We start from the raw sequence: 20,827 nt of genomic DNA, 5'->3' as shown, positions 1-20,827 counted from the left end.
ATTAATAGAAGAACAAAATAAAAAGACAGATCCCCTAGGTTATATTTAGGGCATGCACTAAGCTAGCAGTCCCCAACCTTTTTGGCACCAGGGACCGATTTCATGCAAGACAATTTTTCCATGAATCAGGCAGGAGGGGCAGGTGGTTTTGATACGAGTCTGAAAGCAACTGATTTTTTATGGTCTCTGTGCAGTCAAACCTCTCTGCTAATAATAATCTGTATTTGCAGCTGCTCCCCAGTGCTAGTATCATCACCTCAGCTCCACCTCAGATCATCAGGTATTAGATTCTCATAAGGAGTGCACAACCTAGATCTCTCACTTGTACAATTTACAGTAGGGTCGGTGCTCCTGTGAGAATCTAATGCTGCTGTTGATCTGACGGGAGGTGGCGCTCAGGCGGTGATACGAGTGATGGGGAGCAGCTGTAAACACAGATGAAGCTTCACTCGCTCACCCTTGCTCACCTCCTGCTGTGTGGCTGGGTTCCTAACAGGCCACAGATCAGTATTGGCCTGGGGTTAGAGATTAGGGATGGGGACCACAGCTCTGAGCCGTAGTACCTGAATGTGCATAAATACAATGCAGCACTTTGTTAGTTTTCTCTCCCCATGTGATAACTCTTCTGTGTTCCTATTCTTTTCCTTTTACTCCTAAAATCTGTTACATGGATAGACTGAGAACTACAAAAGAGCAACCATTTGTAGCTTCTCTTTCTTTTGGATTTCCCATATTCTCCTAGTCCCAGACTCTGCACTCAGTGGTCATAGCCTAAATTTTAGGGACTGATAAGTCAGCATCCATGCCAGATCACTGATTTATCCCAACCAGGTAAGGACAATTTTATCTAAATCTCTCAGACTGTAGGGAGCGGCCCAGTTGGTCATTAGTTATTCCTACTTAGTGTCTTGCATAACATCAAAGGCAGCTGATGAGAAACTGGGTTGTTGAGGAAGTGCCTCAGGTTGAGGTCTGAAAACCTGGTTGTGGGTTCTCACTGACTGATTTGTGGGAACCCCTTTCATGATCAAGGGATCATTGATACAGAATGTGGCTTTCAGCACCCCACTGCCAGGGTTCAAATCGAGGATCCACTGCCCACCACCCAATGTTGGGCAAAATACTTAACCCCTCTGAGCCTATTTACCTAGGTGCCTGGCACATGGCAAGCACTCAATAAATGTAAATTACCAACATTAGTACTGGGAGTAGTAATCAAACCAACCCTAGTGATTGGTGACCTGGCAATGTCTCAGCCAAGTATCAGTACTGCAGGAATCAAAGTTTGCATGGGTATAATGTGAACCTCTATAAGTTACATATCTAATCATTCATTCATTTAGTCACTGGCAATTTTTTTTTTGAAACGCAGCTATACTCAGATCACCACATTAAGAGCCATGGAAACCAAGAGAAGAATAAAACATACATCTTGATTTAATAGTTTCATAATGTAGTAACAGAAGGCTCAAAGACTAAAAGTCTCAGATTACATTAGGAGATGTCTTTTTGAAATGTGTAGTGCTATTAGTTCCATATGATAACATATAAAACACAATCTAAAGACTAAAGTAATCAGGAAAATGGGCTCCCTTCCACCCCAACAGATAGTGGTCAATTTCCAAATTATTAGTGTCATAAAGTTGTTCCCCACAAAACTGAATGCCCAAAGTGTTAAAAGCATACGTGTGCTATAAAATAGGATATTATCAACATTGTTACTAGTGCGTTAAGAACAGACAGAACTCAGCACTGCCACATCAAAGAGGGGCTTTTTCCCCTCAGTGGGAAGGGAAACTAGGAACATATAGCCAGGCAAAATATAATATATACTTAGATACGAAATACCGAAACATAAAGCCTAAGGCATACAAATACATACTAAGGGCCTTATAAAAGTGTTAGGGTCTGATCTCTCAGTGGCTCAGGGCTTGACTAGGGATATGAGAAGGGAGTCTCCAGATCACCCATCTGCTAGTAGGATGAGCAACTACAATTCAATTATACATGGGATAATACTTAGATAACGTAATTCATCCAAAATTCCGAAGTCAGAAAAGGCGCCTGCTGCGCCCATAGCCCCTTCTGAAAATTCTCTATACACAAGTCACTACATAGAAGTTCACAGTTGGTGGGACCAACAATGACTACCTGATCCCAAAGCTGACCACAGCCTGTGAAGTAGGCTGATACTTTCTGTCCAATAAGAGTACCTTCTGTTTGGTGGTAACATGTGGACCAGATTAGATCCTGCCTCTCAGGGAGCATGAGTACCTGACACAGAGAGCAACACAGACATCAGTGAGTCAGAGACCATAGAGAGAAGTCAACAGACAGACACACTAGGCAGCTGCCATCACAGAGGAATGGAAGTGAATAGGCAAGTGAATGAAACCAACTCAGCAGAAGCCAGGAAAGAGAAAAGGAGATGATGAATAACTGAGCCCCATAATGGTAAATCTCTGAGTAGGTGACAACTGCCTTGTGAGGGGACCACTGAATTATCATTGTATCCCACTGGCATTCTGGCTCTCTAAGGCCAGACTGGGGCTCCTGAAGAAATTTTTTCCAGCCATGGCTTCCCTACGTATTCTCTTTGCAGGAACTCTCCTTAAACAAGATATCCTGGGAGTCTGTTTCTTGCAATATGAAAGACCTTAGCCAAGGGTGGTAAATCTGGTTATTTAAATAATATGCCACTTGATCACATACTGAGATCCAGTATAGCTTAGAGGTTAAGAACGCAGGCTTTGAAGTCAGATTGACAAGGTTTCAAATTTTAATCCTAACACTCACAAGCTACTTGTACTAATATAAATTCCTAAAGTTTTCAGAGCTTCAGTTTTTTTTGTCTGTGAAATGAAAACAAGTATTCTAAAAGGATTGCGTAAGACCTGCTGTATGCATGAGAAGTGTCTCAGGCAGCACAGGGCCCACAGTAAGAGCTCAACAGAAAATAGTTAATGTCGTGATTGTTTTATTGTTGATGTCATTTTCAAGCACTGACTCCAGGGTTACTGCTGGCTGTATTTATGGCACCATTAGGCCAGAGCAGACGTGCTTGAGGGCTTCCTAATGGGCCAAGGGCAACCATTTCACCAAAATGCTGTGCCTGGGTCTTCTTTGCTTTTTCTAAGGGCTACCTGGTCACTTCAGGTTTTAATTTGTTCTCATTCTGGACTTCAGGTGTCTCCTTCTCTTTTGCTGTGAGCAATCCTCTTCTACTCACTCAAAAATCAACTTTCCAGGGAGCCTGAGGTCATTATGCCGGTAGTGACTCAATGCCTATATGGATTCTCTCTATCCTACATTCTGCCCTGAGCCTCAGGAGACATGAAGGTTTGGGTGGGATCCATGTCTGCATCAGGTTGTAAATCTCAACTGTTCAAGGACTGGGTTTCCCCGTTGTCCCGCACATGTACACTACAAGTTTATATCTGAATCTAGACCACCTAAAGTAGTTAGTTGTAAATATGCCCTTTTAAAAATCATCTCTCTGTACTTAGAGCCCTACCATACAAAGTGGAAGGAAGTGGTGAAGGGAGGAACAGGCCTAATTGGTGATTCCTGCTTAGACCAATAGCCTCATGCTGTTTGCTTTGGAAAGGAATGGCCCAAATGCTTTCTCCACTGTTTGCAGGAACCAACAAAGCATCTGATCCATCCAATTATATCCCATAGTAAGGGCTGATGGGTATGAAAATTACATGGGTCAGGGCTCAAATACAAATGCAGTTCTCTCGGCTTGAGTTAAATCAAGTATTTACTTTGAGACCAAAAGTACAAATTGTGGGCTGTTGAATCAGCTGTAGTTCTCAAAATAGAATTTGACCTGAATAGAATAATTCCATGAAAACACTACTGGAAACCAAAATGCTTATCTAATCTGTAAGTCTGGCAACATGTACAGCATTACTGATTGCTGGTACTGGTGAGTCTTAATTTTTATGTCTAGAGGAAATTAAGCCAAGAAAAAGCGTACCATTTCGTTCAGGGGAAAGATGTTCATACATTTTACATTTTAAATGATTCCATTTGAGCACTTGGAAAATTAAAGGGCTTTCAGCCAAAAACAGCTCTATGTCACTCGGCTCTGTAGAGCTTAACTAAAGCTTGGCCTTATCTAACTTCTCAGAAATACACTAACCAGAGACTCTATAAGAGTTCCAGAACTAGCATATGCCTACAAAGGATTAGGGAGAAACCAAAGTGAAGGAAAGCAATTTACTCATAATGGAGAGTATAATGGTTATAGATACCAAGTACGAGCAGGGCCATTCCAGATTGTCAAAAAGAGCTGCAGGTCAGGCTTACCATCACTAAAAGACCATTCCCAGTGTGGGCAGGAAAGAGCTCTGGTAATTCCTAATAGTGTTGAGAGAAGGAATTCCTCTTGGGATCTTTAAAAGCCCACCTTTTCTAATAGTTTAAGGCACACTGTTCCACTGAGGAGGAGACAGCTGTTCCTTTTCACACAACTATGTATATTCTTAGCTGTTATTAACAGAGTACCCAAATACAATGTTATCTGGGTGGGCTTTTTAAACAGTGAACCAGCTCAGAAACATGACTTCAAGAATCCCAGGATGCTCTTCTTATGTCTTGGTCCATTTGTGCTGTTATGGAATAACAAAATACCATAAACTGGGTAGCTTAGAAACAAGACAGAGTGTATTTCTCACAATTCTGAAGGTTGGAAGTCTAGGTCACGGTACTGGCAGATTCAGTGTCTGGTGAGGATCCACTCCTTAGTTCACGGACAGAGCCTTTTTGCTGTCTGCTCACGTGGTGGGTGAATGAGCTCCCTTGGGCCTGTTTTATAAGAGCGCTGATCTGATCCAGTTCAGGAGGGCTCTGTTCTCACGATCCACTCACCTCCACAGAGGCCCCACTTCCTAATACCATCCCACTGGGGGTTAGGATTTCAGCATATGATTTTGGGGAGGAGACAAACACTCAGACTATAGGCTGTATACATTTATACTGGGTGAAGAATGCACCAGCACGCGCACACACGCTCACACACACACATTCTTCACCCCACAGCTCAATGCCTAAAATCATATCCTACTTGAATTTGATTTCCTTTGTCTAATAGGATCTTGATACGTCATTGATCTTTATCAGTTATACTATTTTTTATATAATTATATTTTATTAAATCATAACTTTGTACGTTGATGCATTTATCAGGTACACTTTAATAGGAAGGACATCAGTAGCTACTTTCGAGAGAGCTGGTGTGAGTTATTACAAGGGGAACTGGAGTTTAGTGTCCTTGGTCAGTTAAGCTCAGTGTGTAACTATGGGTTGGGGACAGAAAAAGGCACAAAAAGAAGAAACTGACAGATGGAAAAATCAACATGACCTTCTGAATAATGCTAACAAAAACCCCTAAGCATAGCAATTAAAGTGAGACACACACACACAAAAAATGCCAGAACTCAGAAAAAGCTGCAAACCTGTAAACTAAAACGAAAATGCGAACAACTATCAACTCAAATGGTCAGATATTGTTTTTCTAGCTGAGACAACAGTTTTATTCTACAATATTTATCATTACATAAATGTAGACTCCAGCCTCTTCTGCAGTCACTGTGGCATACACACACGTGTGTATATGTAAACATGCAGACATATTCTGTCAACCCTCATTATAGAATGCATATTTGTGAATTTGCCTACTCACTAAAATTCCTCTGTAATCTCATAATCGATATTCCCAGCCGCTTTGTAGTCATTCATGAACATGTGCAGAGCCATAGAAAACTAGAGTTATCAGATGGGCACCATCCAAACAAGGTCAAACAAACTCTGCCTTGTTTCAGCGCTCATATTCTCACGCTGTACTCAGGTGTTCTTTTGTGCTTTATTTAATACATGTTCTTTGCATATGGGGGCTTTGTTTAAACCCCCTTTGTTTATAATTGTTTAATTTGGTCTCCCACATAGTGCTGAAGTGCTGTCCAGTGTCCCTAAACGTGAGAAGGCTGGGTTGTACCTTACAGAGAAAATACGTGTTAGACAAGCGTCATTCAGGCGTGAGGTACAGTGCTGCTGGCTGTGAGTTCAATGTTAATGCATCAATAATAGATTTTAAATAAGGTGTCTTTAAACAGAAACACACATAAAACAAGGTTATGTTTTGATCAGTTCACGAAAACATTGTGACCAGGGGATTGCAGGAGCCTAACCCTGTATTTCCCCTAGAAGTAATGGTCCAGCATTTACTAATTTAGCATTTATAGAGACTTTTTAGAGCTTATAACCTCTACAAATAATGAGAATTGAGTGCGTGTGTGTGTGTGTGTGTGTATACATACATCTTTTTAAATATTTATTATTTGATCTCCATTTGAGAAAGACTATATATGCTTTTTATTTGGAAATAGTTTCAGACTCACAAGAACTTGCAAAAATAGTAGAGTTTCTAGGCACACTTCACTTACTTATTCCCAGCGAAAATAATATCTTATTTTCAACCAGGAAATGAACATTCATAAAATACTTTTAATTCAGGCACAGATGCTTCTTTAAGTTTTACCAATTTTTTACATGCACTTTTATATATACATACAGGTCTATAAATTTTATTCCATGTACAGAATCATGCAACTATCACCACAGTTGGAGTATAGAACTGTTCCATCACCACGTGAGGAATTTCTTGTGTTGCCACTCAGTAGTCTCACACGCCAATATTAGCCCTTAACACTTCTAGAAACCACTGGTCTGTTCTTCTTCACTATACTGTGGTCCCTCTGAAGGAATTACACAGTATGTAACCCTTTGATATTAGCTTTTTTCACTGCCCAATGTCCTTGGTGTCCATCCAAATTACTGACACTGCCAATGGTCCGTTTTTGTCTTACTGCTGCCTAGTACACTACTGCACAGATGTCCCACAGTTTGGCTGTCCACTCAATGGTATGGTGAATCCATTTAGGATGTTTCCATTTGGGGACCATTATAAATATCGCTACTCACTGTGTCTTTTAAGATTTAGTTAGAATTGGCTCAAACACCCTACCAAGTACAGTGGGAGCAAACCTGTATTTCTTTCTTGGAACAGTTGGGGTGTGGGATGTAACCAAGCCCTTGTATTTTTATGAGTTGCTTCTATCTCCAGTATTTGACTTACCTTATTTTGCCATGTATAATGCACATGTTTGTGCTCAAGTTTTGGAGGAAAAATAAGGATGTGCATTTACATGAGCAGTATGGCTCAGGAGTGGGGGAGCCCAGCAGGCCTTCCAGGGCCACTATGCTCTTCCACCTGGGCCCACTGGGCACATGGGGTTCTGGTCCTGGAGGATCTGGTGGGAGGGGGCCGGGGCAGCCTCTGTCAAGCACCATGATCAGGGAGGGGATGGTGATGAGGCTGGTAAGGCAGGTGGTGCAGAGGTGACCAGAAACCCTGTGCAAGGCCCCAGGGCTCCCCCCTGCTGATCAACACGTGAGTGCCCTCAGAAGCCCCCACCCTGCCAGCCATGCACATGGCCGTCTTAGCTGCAGCCCCTGACGTGGCAGGGAGGGAAGGACTTCCAGGAAAGAGGGAAGGGGTAGCCTTCACAGAGCAGGCAGCTGCAGGAAGAAAGGTGAGACTTGCATGTCACCCCAGGAAGCATTAGCCCCTCTCTACATGTGTCTCTCCCCGCCAAGAGCCGGCCACTTTCTTGAGGGGCATTGTCCTAAGAGTTTGGCCCCGAACATGGGTGTGCATTATACATGGAGCATATGGTATTTCTTAAATTCTTAAACTTCATTTGTCTTTCACTTTTTTTGGTATACTAGTTATCTTCTGTTTTCTGTTGCCTTCTCAGAACCACTATGATCTTTTTTCTCTCCAAAGTACTGCCTTCCTGCAGCAGGCTGTGTATGAGGGGTTTGTTTACACTTCCAGGCAGTGGAAATAGACTAGATTGCTATGAACTGTGGCAGTAGATTACATCACACCCTGCCTGTCTTTGGGTCATCCTGCATGGAGGGTTATGAGTGGGGTCCCTGTCAAGCATCTCTGTCTTACTTCTCTATCTCTAAGCAGGCTCTTTCTGGCTTTCTTGATGTCCTTTTCTTTCCAATCCAGCTCATCAGCCAGCAGCCCATAAACTCTGTCCCTTTCTTGTGCAGAAATAGTTTCATTATCTGTTTTATTATCTTATTTTTAGCTCAATCTAGTCTAGCCCTATAAGCAATCTTCCCAGATCCCGAATTATTCACCCACCAAGGTATTTTGCTAAACAACTTTCTCCCCAAAGCATTAGCTCTTAGGCTACCTTATTTTCCTTCTGTCATTGCACTTATAATAGAAGTCATCAGAAACATGAGGCTTCACAGAAAATCGCTTTATAGTCGGTTTTGTGTTATTCAAATTCATGAAAAAACATTTATGCCTGCTCCCAGATACTACAGTTTATTTTTTTAAATGTCAGAGAGACTGACCCTAATGGAAATCTACTTCGTGCAGCCTTTACAGTTCCCTCTAAGGGTTCCCGTGTGTCTGCTCATGAGCCCATCCAAGGCATGAATCCCTCTGTTTGGAGCTCATAGTCACTCTAACCATATCCTCTCCAGTTTTATCTCTTTGGGCTACTTGCTGCTCAGCAGATAGCCTGAGAGCACAGTGAGGTCAAGTCCCTACCTCACTCCTGATGAATGAGGGGAGCAGTGGCTGTGCTGACCCCCTCTTTTCTCCTTCTACCTCTCATATTTTCCCCAGAGCCAATCCCTAAATCAGTCCTATTCAACAGTTGTTGAGCACGCACTTGTTGCTAGGCTGTGTGCTGAGGAAATAAATGTGGAAGACACGGGCCCTGCCCTCAAAATGCTCCAAGAGAGTGGCAGAAAATGGTGAGGAAAAGGCAAATCATTTAAAGTGATGGTGCTTTTCTAGCTGAGAGTTAGACCTCAGGTATTTAAGCCTACAAAAGCGTGAGCAGCAAGATGATCAACTTCATGGGAAGCAAACCCTCTGGCTGCAACAGTGAAATGAATGTCCCCCAAGGAGCAGGCACAGGAGGTGGGGTGGCTAGAAACAAACTGATTCAAACCTGAGAGGATGAAAGTTACTTTCCAAGGCAGAGTTCAAGGAGAGGGGGGTGAGAAGCCAAACACAGATGAGAGGAGATTTGGTAGAGTTTGGTGACTGATGAAAAGGCGGGGAGGTGAAAGAGAAGAAAAAACAGAATACAATGCAAGAGATTCTCAGCCTCAGAGGCAAGGACAACTGTCACATTGACTAGTTGGCCAATACAGGAGAAGGAACAAATTGGGTGGTCTAGCTGGGGTGGGCAGGAACAGACTATGTGTTCATTTTCTCCCTCTCTTCTGGTAGGAAAACTATCTTTGGATATACAAGTAGGAAGTTTCGGAAGGCAACCTTAAATCATATGGACACATATCAAGCACTTTATAAATGTTAGTTGAATGAAATACCGTTTTGGAACTTAGAAGAGGACAGCAGGAAGTTAGGGTTTCAAATGTGACCAGTTGTCACATAAGAAGCCTCCTGTCCCAAAATTACATCTCTATCCTTCCCTTCTTCCTCTTCGTTCCCTCCCTACAAAATTCCTCTTCCATTTGTCCTCCTAGAAAAATACCTGAAGTACTGAGAAGTCCCTCAAGCATCTTCAATTTAATTACTTGTATTACTTTTATATAACTGTACTTCTCTACTTTATGCTACTGCATTTTTTAAAATATCCTAGTAGAAAGAAAGCAGTGGTGAAGCTTCTATTCCCATCACCTTTCCTCTTGATGAAGTCATTTCTATGTATTAAAAATCCTCTAATACACAATAGCAATATTTTCTCCAAGTATGTGTCCTATCAGGAGACCAGTCCCCTGTCACCATTGTTTGAATAAGTTTTAAAATTGGCTATTTAGAATTCCTCTTTCCTTTCACTCTTTTTTAGATACATCAGCTAGAATTAAATCAAGACATGGAATAAAGTCCACATTTCAAAAACAAAACTATGCATAGTTATTCAATAAATGGAATCAACAATAAAAGACATTTTACAAGTTCCTGTATTCACCAGAAATTTTCAGTTTCTTCCAAACCATACTTTAAAGACTTTTCCTGTGGTTCAACCAAACCTCCGCTAAAAGACTTTTCCTGTGGTTTAACCAAACTTCTAGATACTTTCCATGCATGCCTAGAGTAGCATCTAGTGAATAACTAAAGTTAATCCTTTCCTAGGTGTTTGTCTCAATGAAAGTTTCCTTTGCAGCATTTCAGGTGTAGGAGTCCCTTCCCTCTTGGCCCTCACCCTGTTCTGTGGAGACAAGTGCTTGTGAGCCCAGCTCCACCCCAGCTGCAGAAGCATAGAGGGGCTCCTGGCAGAAGAAAAAAGAGAATCATGTCTCTACTTCAGAAGGTCTGAAGTGACTCTGCCTCCAGCGTCCCCAGCAGGAGAGAGGCACCACCTCCCAGCCATCTCTCACCCTCAAAGATGGGAAATCAACACCAATTTGGAGTCTTGGAGACCACTTGGCCTGATCTGAGAGAGAGAAAAGAACAGTGGCTGCTTCTTGCCTTCTCTTGGCAAGAGATGAGCCAGGAACCACACATTTTTCTTTTTCCTCCTCCTTTATAACCCTATTACTTAACCAAGTTATCTCTAGAAATGCTTTGATTTCAGGAAAAGATCTCCGCATTTCCCTACAAAGCACTCATTGAGCTACTCACTCAGGCTTCATTCTCACAAAACAACAATGTTCACATACTCTTTCTTAAACTTACTTGATTACAACTCACATTTTCTTTACTTTTGTTTAGTCTCCATTGTTTGCTATTTATAAAACAAATGTGTCTATTTATCATTATTAAAAAATGGAGACATGGGCGGCACCTATGGGCTCAAAGAAGTAGGGCACCGGCCCCATATACTTGAGATGGCAGATTCAAACCCGGCCCTGGCCAAAAACTGCAAAAAAAAAAAAAAAAATTGGAGACATTGCGATAGCAATAAATAACCTCGAAAGTTTATTAAAAGTATACAGATAAAATGAAAACTCTTCTTTCATAATTTAAGCAATCAAAATTGAAAATGAAGATTCTTCTTTCATAATTTAAGTTAACCAATCAAAATTGAAAACTATATGTATACTATGAAGATAACTAATCTTAAAATAAAACAAAGATGGGGGGAAGGGCAGGAAATAAAGAAGTTAATATAACCTCCCAAACTGTTAGTGGTAGTTGTTTTGGGGGAGGGACAAAGATTTCATTTCATATTTTCCCTTCTTGTTGCTTCCCTATTTTTCTTTAATGAGCATGAGTTTCCAAAGTTTCTACCTCCCATTTGCTTAGTAAGTAATGACACACATGTGCCCTTTTGACCCTCTTGCCATTTTTTGGAACTGGCCCCAGGTCCTTCAACGGCCTTGTTTCTCACTGTTCTGGGTGATGTGGGAAGGCCATGGTTTGGATAAGGGTCCAAATTTATGGTTTGATACCTCTGTAGTTAAGAGGTAGGGTGGGCGGGAGCATGAGTAACAGTGCCTGAAAGATAAGAAAAGTGATTTGTAAAATGTACCTAGATGCCTTCTCTTACTCAGTTCTCCAAATGCCTCTGCATATTTTAGCTCATTAATATCATCATGCTTTCCCCTGAGGGGAGGGGTTAGCTCTACAGAGCTCATCCCCCTACATTCCAAGTCCTTAAAACGGGCTGCCTCACATCCTTAGTCCAAGAGCCTTAGCAAAGTAAGAGGCCTTTGGGGTCCAAACACGATTGCTTTATTGCCCACTTTCTGCCATTTCCATTACCATGGTTCTCTCACTAAAGAAAACATTTCTACCACATATTTCTAAGAAGAAAAAAATCAGAAAGATACGGACAAAGGCTCTGAAATTGACTTTAACAATTCATTGATGCATTCACTGTGTTAAGACACTAAACTAGGCATAAAAATACAAGAGACAGTTCACAGCTTCAATGTGATCAAGGTCTGAGCACGCAGATAGGAACAGCAACTACAATGTCCCCTGATAAGTGATATGTGAGCTACCATAGAAGCTTTGTGAATATGTGGGAGGCCTCATTCAGCTGAAGTTCAGGGGATGGCCAGAAAAAGACTCTCCAACTCAGCAGAGTCCTGATGGGAAAACAGCAGTCAGGTGTGGGCAGAGGAGCATAGACACTGAAAGCAGAGGGAATATCACATTCAAAGGCCAGGATCAAGAGAGAGTCTGCAATGATTTCAGAATGGCTTGGCCATTGAGTATAAGGAAAAGAGAGGGGAAGGTTCAGCTGAAAAGGAAGGTGAGGCCCTATCATATGGACAAAGTACCGTAAAACTTTTAAATAGGTGAAAGATATGATTAGATATTATACTGTTTTAAAGCTAGAAGGATCTTAGAAATAACTTGGTGTGTCATCTTACAATTGAGAATTGGGAAGATCCAGAGATGTTAAGTGACTTGAACAAGGTCACACAGTGTACTAAGGGTAGAGTTGAGTCTGTTCCCTTTCCCCTCCATCACATCTCTCCCAGAAGGGCTCACCACAGTCCTGCAAGTTCAGCTACATCCTCAGAGCTTTGCACAAGACTTTACACTCACGAACAAAGGTTTGCATGCTCATGGGGCTGTTGCAGACTTGGCCTCCCCCATGTGAAAGCAGTCTTCACTGCCATCAAGGCTTTTCTGAGCATTTCCAAAACCAGGGCAATGTTCAAGATGGAAAGAAACAGAACTTGAGAAAAGAATGAAAAAGTGGGTTCAGCAGAGCAGCAGCCCTGTTCTTGTATCACCTTCTGCTCCCCTACTTTGCTTCCAAATGGCCGCAGATCCGCCATTTCCCCTCCCCCTTCCCTTTTCCTTCACCTTCTCTGAGTTCCTTTGTTCTATTCTGGTTTCCAATTTCATCCTTTCCTTCCTTTTAGTATCAATGCCTCCTTCCCTGTACCCTAAATGGTGGACAGGCTTGGTCAAATAAGGACTGAGGAGGTGTTTGGGATCCTGAGGAGAAAGGTCAGAATATCCCAAGTCTCTTTCTCTTCCCAATTCCAGCTCTCGGTGCAATATCAACCCTGTGCTCCTAAACTCTTGGCCAACCTGGGCCCACAGTGGGAACCCAGGACATCAGAGTGAAACCCTGGTCAACATCGCTGCATCCTCCAGACCAAGCAGTTGATCCACCAGCTCCCCTGAGCCTCCTCCCACCAGAGAGGAAAGGTGATCCAACGCTAAGCAGACCAGAATCCCAGCTGCCGCTGAGCCATCTAGGTGGAGCGAGCGGAGGGCAGGGAAGCACTTGGAGGTCAGCCGTTCCCGGCCGCTGGGGCTTGGCAAGCACACCAGAGAGGCCGAGGCTGCGCTGCCCCCCTGCAGCCATGCCAGCTTGCAGGCCCCAGCGCAGGCTGGACGGGTGGAGAAGAGAGGAGCGTCGCGTCACCCCCGGTGCTCTTTTGAACTCATTCTGCCGCCAGCAGGAAGGCCGCCAGGGGACCTGGGCAGTGCGGGACTGAAGATGACGCTCCTTGGGAGGGAGTAGCTCTGCTTGCATGATGTATGGACCCTCCTCGGAAGCCAATCTCACTTGCAGATAAAACGCATTTGTTTTGTCGGGCTTGGAGCTGACAGGAGGAGGTTTGCTGGCGAGATGGTTTCCGGCCTGTTCATCCTTCTTCTGGTAAAACCACCTCTTAGGGGCTTCTGGGTTGTTTCCGCTGCTCTGTGGCCACTAAGCACCTGCTGGGTGTGGAGCCTTCTGCTGACTCCAAATGGCCCCCATTCCACGGGGACGTCTCACAGCAGCCACCTGAGCCACACGGACTCCCAGCAGCAGGCTTGTTGACAGGGAGCAAATGACTGATGAGACCAGAGGATCTCGCCCCCTTCCCGGGAAGAACATGAAAGCAGCCCCGGGCTCGCATCCAGGAGAGGCGATTTCTGCTCTGCTTGGCAGCACCAGCTGGGTCTGACGCGGAGTCAGAAAGGACCCTGTGCCCACGAGAAGATGACGGGGGAGGGAAAACTCACTGGTGGAGGGGGGCCTTCTCTCGTCCTTGTCATGGTCTTGACAGCCTAGAACAGCTCAGCATGTATAGGAAAAGTTGGCTCTAGCCTTTTTATTTCCTGATTTAAGTTTTAATCATTAAATATTAGATGATTCCTGTGTTTGCATTTTTTAAAAATGACCCAATTATGAACACATCACTACATCACTCTTTTCTACACCACTTTGTTCTAGGTCTACTTTGTCAGTTCACATCTGAGGGTTATTGGGGTCATTTAGTGATTCTACAAATACTGTGGAGTGCCTATTGCCTGCAAACTCTGGAACACAAAAATGAGGGTGACCAGGTTGTATCTTTAAAGAGTTCACAGTCCAGAAGAATATGTAAATGAATTAATTCATGTCAGTACAGCAGCACAAAGACTTGATCAGGTGTGGAGTCCAATTCTGGGAGCTGCTGGCACATCAGAGACTGTTTCAGAGAAGATAATATTTGACAGGGAAAGGCAAGGAAGAGTAGGCAGAGAGAGAACAGCAGAATCAAGGGTAGATGGGCTTAAAGCGTGTGGTGTTGAAGAGTTAGAAGAAGTCTATTAGCACTGAAGCAAAGGTTTCTCAGAGAGCTACATAGGAGATGGCTCTACATGGAGAAATTAGGGTACCCTCCACCATGCAGGGCATTTGTGTTTCATCTTATGGGTCAGGGATTGCCAATGTTTTTGAGTATAAGCATCCCTTTCTTCTATATAAAAAATTCAGCAAATTAGGAGAAAACTAAGAGGCAGGGTGGGAGGTTACAAAAGGAGGATCATTACTAGCTTTGTTTGCAGTGAAAATGGCATGGTATCAGAGCTAAGTGTGGGAAGGAAGGCGACTGGAAAACAGGTCAGATATTTGATATTCCAAAATTCTGTGGTCTGTCCTCCCAGCTCTGAATGTAACTGCTGTAGGACAGTATCTCGGCCTCTCTTGTTCTCCCCGAAGTCCCCAGCACCTAGAAGAGTACCCAACACATAGTAGGACCACCATAAACATTTGCTGACTAGTGATGAGCTAAGACACTTAGATTTGTTGGTCGATTTATCTAAGCCCCTTGGTTAGCACCAAGAACCCAATAAGAACTTAAACATTTGACATACTTGATAAAGATGATGAAAGCAGCCTCCCCCAACAAAGTTTACAATCAATAGGAAAAGAGGATGTGTTAGTTTCCTGTGGCTGCTGTAACAAATGACCACAAACCAGGGGGCTTAAAGCAACAGAAATTTATTCTTTTGAGGTTCTAGAGACCAGAGGTCTAAAATGAAGGTGTCAGCATAGGGTCAGCTCCTTCTGGCGGCCATGAGGGGAAATCTGCCCTGCGCCCCCTCCTGGCTCCTGGTGGTTGCAGCACTCCTTGGCCTTCCTTGCATCCAGATGCCTCACTCCAGTCTGCCTGCATCTTCATGTGGCTTCTCGTCTGTGTCTGTGTCTGTGTCTTGGCCCCTTCAATTCCTTGTAAGAATACATGTCATGGGATTTAGATAATCCAGAATGATCTCATCTTGAACTCTTTTAATTAATGATATCCACAAAAACCCTTTTTCTGAGTAAGGCCACATTCACAGGTTCTCAGGATAAAGAGGCAGGTATCTCTTTCTGGAGTCACCCTTCAATCACTACAGGAGATTTTGGAGAGTGTTCCTCACCTCAATGGAGAGGGGTACCTGTTTGCCATAATTCTTTCACTTGCAACTCAGATAACGCCCCCAGACAAGGTCAGACGTCCATAATAACCAGATGAAAGAACCCTTCTAGGAGCCGTGCAGTACATACCTCTAGTACCAAGTACACTGAGAATGGGTGATTCTGCCTTTATCAACTAGACAGAAAATCCATTAGAAAACAAACCGTGTCTTGAGGTAGCACTGTATTCCCAAATCTTAGCACAGAGCCTGACACATAGTAGGCACTCAGTTAATGTTTTTGAATAAATTATTCAATATAGGAAGAAATCTCACCACTGTGTTTGTTGGCCTAAACATTTCATGTTACTTTTTAGTCCACAGAAAATCTAGTTCTATCTTCATGGACAACCCTACAGCCTTTAAGTCGATGGTCCCCAAACTTTTTGGCACCAGGACCAGTTCCATGAAAGACAGTTTTTTCAGATATGGGGCAGGAAGATATTAGATTCTCATAAGGAGCACACAACCTAGATCCCTCACATGTGCACTTTGTAACAGAGTTCATGCTCCTATAAGAATCTAATGCCCCTGCAGATGTGACTCAAGGGCAGAGCTCAGGTGGTAACATGAGTGATGTGGAGACACTGTAAACATAGATGAAGCTTCAGTTGCTCGCCTGACACTCACCTTTTACTATGCAGCCCAGTTCCTAACAGGTCACAGCCTGGAACAGGTCTGCAGCCCAGGGAGGTGGGACCTCCGCTTGAAGTGATTATAGAGTTAACACACAATACAGGCAAGCTCCAACTTTGTAGGAAATTTTTTTAAATTCTCAGAAATGCCAGCTACTAAAAAGAGTCTTTAGAACAGCAGTTCTCAACCTGTGGGTTGTGACCCCTTTGGGGGTCAAATGACCCTTTCACAGGGGTTGCCTAATATCAGATATTTACATTACAATTCATAACAGTAGCAAAATTACAATTATGAAGGAGTAACGAAAATAATTTTATGGTTGCGGGTCACTACCGCATGAGGAACTGTATTAAAGGGTCGCAGCTTTAGGAAGGTTGAGAACTGCTGCAGAACATCAGACCACTTGGAAATAATAGAGATTGAAAGAACACCCCAAAGATATTTAGCACATGCACTATCACCCAGAGTTAGCCCACTTTGCCTATCACTGGGGATGCCAGTTTATAAGGCTCATAAGTGATGAAATATCTCCTTGTATCTCAGGCCAGAAAAAGAAGTTAATAGACTTTCTGGAAACTTCTAGAAAGTTTCCAAACTCTCTAGAGAATAGGGATGGAAAAGTTTTACTCTTCCTGCTTAGTCCTGTAGCACCTAGCTACATATGACTGTCAAGTGCTTGAAATATGACTACTCTGAATTGATAGAAAATGTTAAGTACAATATCAGATGAGATCAGGCACATTCAGGGTGGTATGGCTGTAGACATGTCAATAAAATATGCACACCAAACTTTAAAGGTTTAGTGTGAAAAGAAAAATGTAAAATATGTCATTTACACATTATTATTGTTACTACAGTGTGAATCAATATTTTTGATATATTGGATTATAGAAAATGTATTATTTAAAGTAATTTCACGTACTTTTTATTTGTTTCATATGGCTGTTACAAAGTTTAAAATTATATAGGTGGCTTATGTTTGTAAATTGGATTGTATTTCTCCTAGAGAGCTCTATGAATTCTGAGGCCAAGCCTAGACTCCCAAGGAAAGTACCAATCTGAGGTAAACCCAGATCCCTTCATTTCCTACAGCTGTGCCTGAGGTGAGGTACCCCCAGATAAGGAGGGCAAGCACATTTGCTCAGGAAGTAAGCTGCTCAAATCCTGGTCCTCTTTGCCTCAAATCCAAAAGTCGTAGTGCCTTAGGTTAGCAAATGTTAGTGAAAATTAGTTTGTATTGATCCAGTTTAATAGCCAAAGTATTTGCTTCTGTTGATAATTTCAAGTGGAATTTAATAAAGATATATTTACTATGGATGTTTACAAATACAAAAAAATTACAAAGAATGAGATATCAAACTTTCATTTAATTGCCATCTGAATTTTTGTAAATGTTTGTTATTCTTTTCATATCTGATCCAGATCTTTTTTCAAAGGAGAGATAGTATTGCAGACAGAGTTGCTCCTCTATTTTTGTCTTATTGTCACCACAATTATAAAAGTCCTTAGTTGTCCCTTCTATTCATGTTTTCTAGTTTCATGACAGTATTATTATATGCCTGTTATATGCATTAAGGGTATAATATTGAATATATTTTTATTGTAACTATTTTTCACTCAAGGCTATGATTTCAAGGTACATATGCTTTCATGTTATACATGTAGTCTTATTTCATTCTTTTTAACTGATATGTGAGAAATATTTACTTATATCTATTCTCTTAGTGTTTTACATTCAGGTTGTTTACAAAGTTTTGCTGCCTCAAGAAAATCTTCCATATATTTGTGTATGTCTATACACATATACAAAGTTTTTGCCCAAGTTATATATACCTTGCTTTACTTTCTTAGATATAATTTTTTTTCTAATCCATTCAACTACTTTCTAGCTTCTGAAATTGGTTTTAATTATGTTTATTGAGTTTTTTGTTTTACAGAATGTTTAATGTGTTTTCAATGTATTAAATATTTCCTTTGATGGTTTGTGATTTTGTGTCATATTTAAGAAGTCCTTCCTTACCTTCAACATCATAACAATAGTCCTCTACATCATCATCTAAAGGTTAAAAACTTTACTTCTCACATTTAGGGAATGTGGAATTTATTTTTGTGTACCCTGTGTGGTTAGAATGCAATTTTCATCCACTATATGGAAAAAAATTGCTTAGCACCATTTATGCCATAGAACTTCCTTGTCCACAAATGCTTTCTGACGCTGTCCCTGTTATATATTATATACCGTTTATAACATATCATACATGCTATCTATTACAGAATGTGACTGTTTCTAGTTCCTAGTCAGATCTGTTGACATGATGAGTCAGCCCTCACTTTGTTTTTCTTTCTACCTATTCTTGGAAATTTACTCAAAATTTTTTAATAGATTGTTTTTCAGAAAGTTTTAAATTCACAAAGAAAAACAATCATGGGGTACAGAGTTCCCATATTACCCATACTTCAATGCATACAGTTTCGGTATTATCAATTTCTTATATTAATGATACATTTGATATAATTAATGGATAATGTTAATGCATAATGATTAGCTAATGTCCCTAGTTTATTCAGATTTTCTTAGTTTTTACCTAATGTTCTTTCTCTGTTCCAGGATCCCATCCAGGATAGGATATCATAGTCATTTTGTTTCCTCAGGCTCCTCTTGGCTGACAGTTTCTCAAACTTTTCTTGTTTCTGATGACCTTAGCAGTTTTGAGAAATTTCAAGATCAGTTATCAGTTACATAAAAAAATCACAAGATATATATTTTTTTGTCAGCTCCATTGACATTCACCCTTACTCTCAGATGTCCCTACTAAAATGGGCTTCATTAGAAGCCAACTTATTTTTGAAGTTGAAATAACATTAAACGTATAGACTTCTTTGTTAGAAGTTAGTCTTCCCAAACATGTACACACTTATGTTGATTTCCTTGTATGTCCTTCAATACAATGCTATAATTTTCCTCACAAAAATCTTACACATTTATTAGACTTACTTCCAGCTATCTTACAATTTTTGTAGCTGTGAATATGATCATTCTTTTGATTACATTTTTATTGGCAGTGGCTAGAGTATAAAAACAATATTCATTTTTATGTATTTATCCAATGTAGATTAACTTTGCCAAAGTCTCTTGTTTGACCTAATAGTTTTTCTATAAGTTATCTTAGATGTTGTGTTTAAATAATACTGTGAGTTAAATTAACGTGAAGGTTCATTTTATGTGTCAACTTGACTAGACTATAAGGTGCCTGGCATTTGGCCGTATGTCTGTGAGGGTATTTCTGGGAGATTAGCATTTGGATCCATAGACTGGGTAAAGCAGATTGTGGTCTCTAAAATGCGTGGGGTTTATCCAGTTGATTGAAAACTTGAATAGAACAAAAAGACAGCATGGAAGAGCCCCTTCTATTTGACCTCTTGAACTGAGACATTGGTTTCTTCCTGCCTTTGGATTCAGCCTAAAATATTGGCAGGTTGCAGCTTTCAGACTAGCACTTATGCCATCAGCTCCCCTGGGTCTGCAGCTTGCTGACTGCAGATCTTGGAACTTCTCGGCTCTATAATCAAATAAGATAGTTCCTTACAATAAATCTCTTTATACATACCAACCCCCTCCCCACACATAGCCCTCCTTCCATTGGTTTCATTTCTCTGTAGAACACTAATACAATAATAAATATTTATTATATAATAAAATAAATACTATGGGAGAATTTTTACTACTGATTTAAATTACTTAATGATTATAAATATTTTATATTTCTTGATTCACTTTCAGTCATCTGTATTTTTTTAGACAAAATTTTCTATATTTTCAAATTTAATGATATGAGGTTCACTTATGGCTTTTGAAATCTCTACTCCTTTGTCATTAAGTCCCTATTTCTTCCTAATATTGTTCATTTGTATATTTCTCCTTCTTTCTTGATTAATCTTGTCAATAGCTTGTCAATTTTGTTAGGATTTTCAAACCAGTGTTTAGTTTTCTATTTAATGAATTTCTATTTAAAAATTATTTTCTTAATTTACTTTCTTTCAACTTATTCTATTACTCTTTTTCTAAGTTTTGAGTTGACTATTTAGCTCATTAAATTCCAGTCTTTTTAAAAACAGATGCATATTATGTCTTTCCCTCTAAGCCCCAATAGATTTTATTTATAGAATTTTCTTCTCACTTGCTCAGTTCTAAGTAATAAATACTTTTCTTTATCATTTCTTATTTGATCCATAAGTTATTTTGAAGTGTAATTTCTGTTTATATTTCAATGGTGTTTTAAAACCGTTTTTATATTGATTTCTAATTGTATTACATCATGGGCGGATAATGTTTTTATTAAGTTAATTATTTCACAGATGGTGAGGTTAACTTTGTAGTCTAGTACTAGATCAGTTTTTAAAATGTTTTATATATGTTTTAAGATACTATGTGTACTCCAGTTTTCTGTATGTGTTTGTTGAAACTGACATGAGAATCATATCTTTAAATATTCTATATTC

General features: G+C 40.8%; 1 non-coding gene across 1 annotated transcript; it reads right to left on the bottom strand.

The window, feature by feature from the left end:
* Positions 1-19,089: 19,089 nt before the first annotated feature.
* Positions 19,090-19,168, bottom strand: LOC111728058. The gene has a single exon (XR_002775468.1). It is a non-coding gene; the product is annotated as a small nucleolar RNA SNORD74 (small nucleolar RNA).
* Positions 19,169-20,827: the final 1,659 nt, after the last annotated feature.

Source organism: Otolemur garnettii, unplaced genomic scaffold (genome assembly GCF_000181295.1).
Source record: "Otolemur garnettii isolate 467f Iridium unplaced genomic scaffold, OtoGar3 scaffold00004, whole genome shotgun sequence".
NCBI classification, from domain to species: Eukaryota; Metazoa; Chordata; class Mammalia; order Primates; family Galagidae; genus Otolemur; species Otolemur garnettii.
This window is presented reverse-complemented; position numbering and strand designations above follow the sequence as displayed.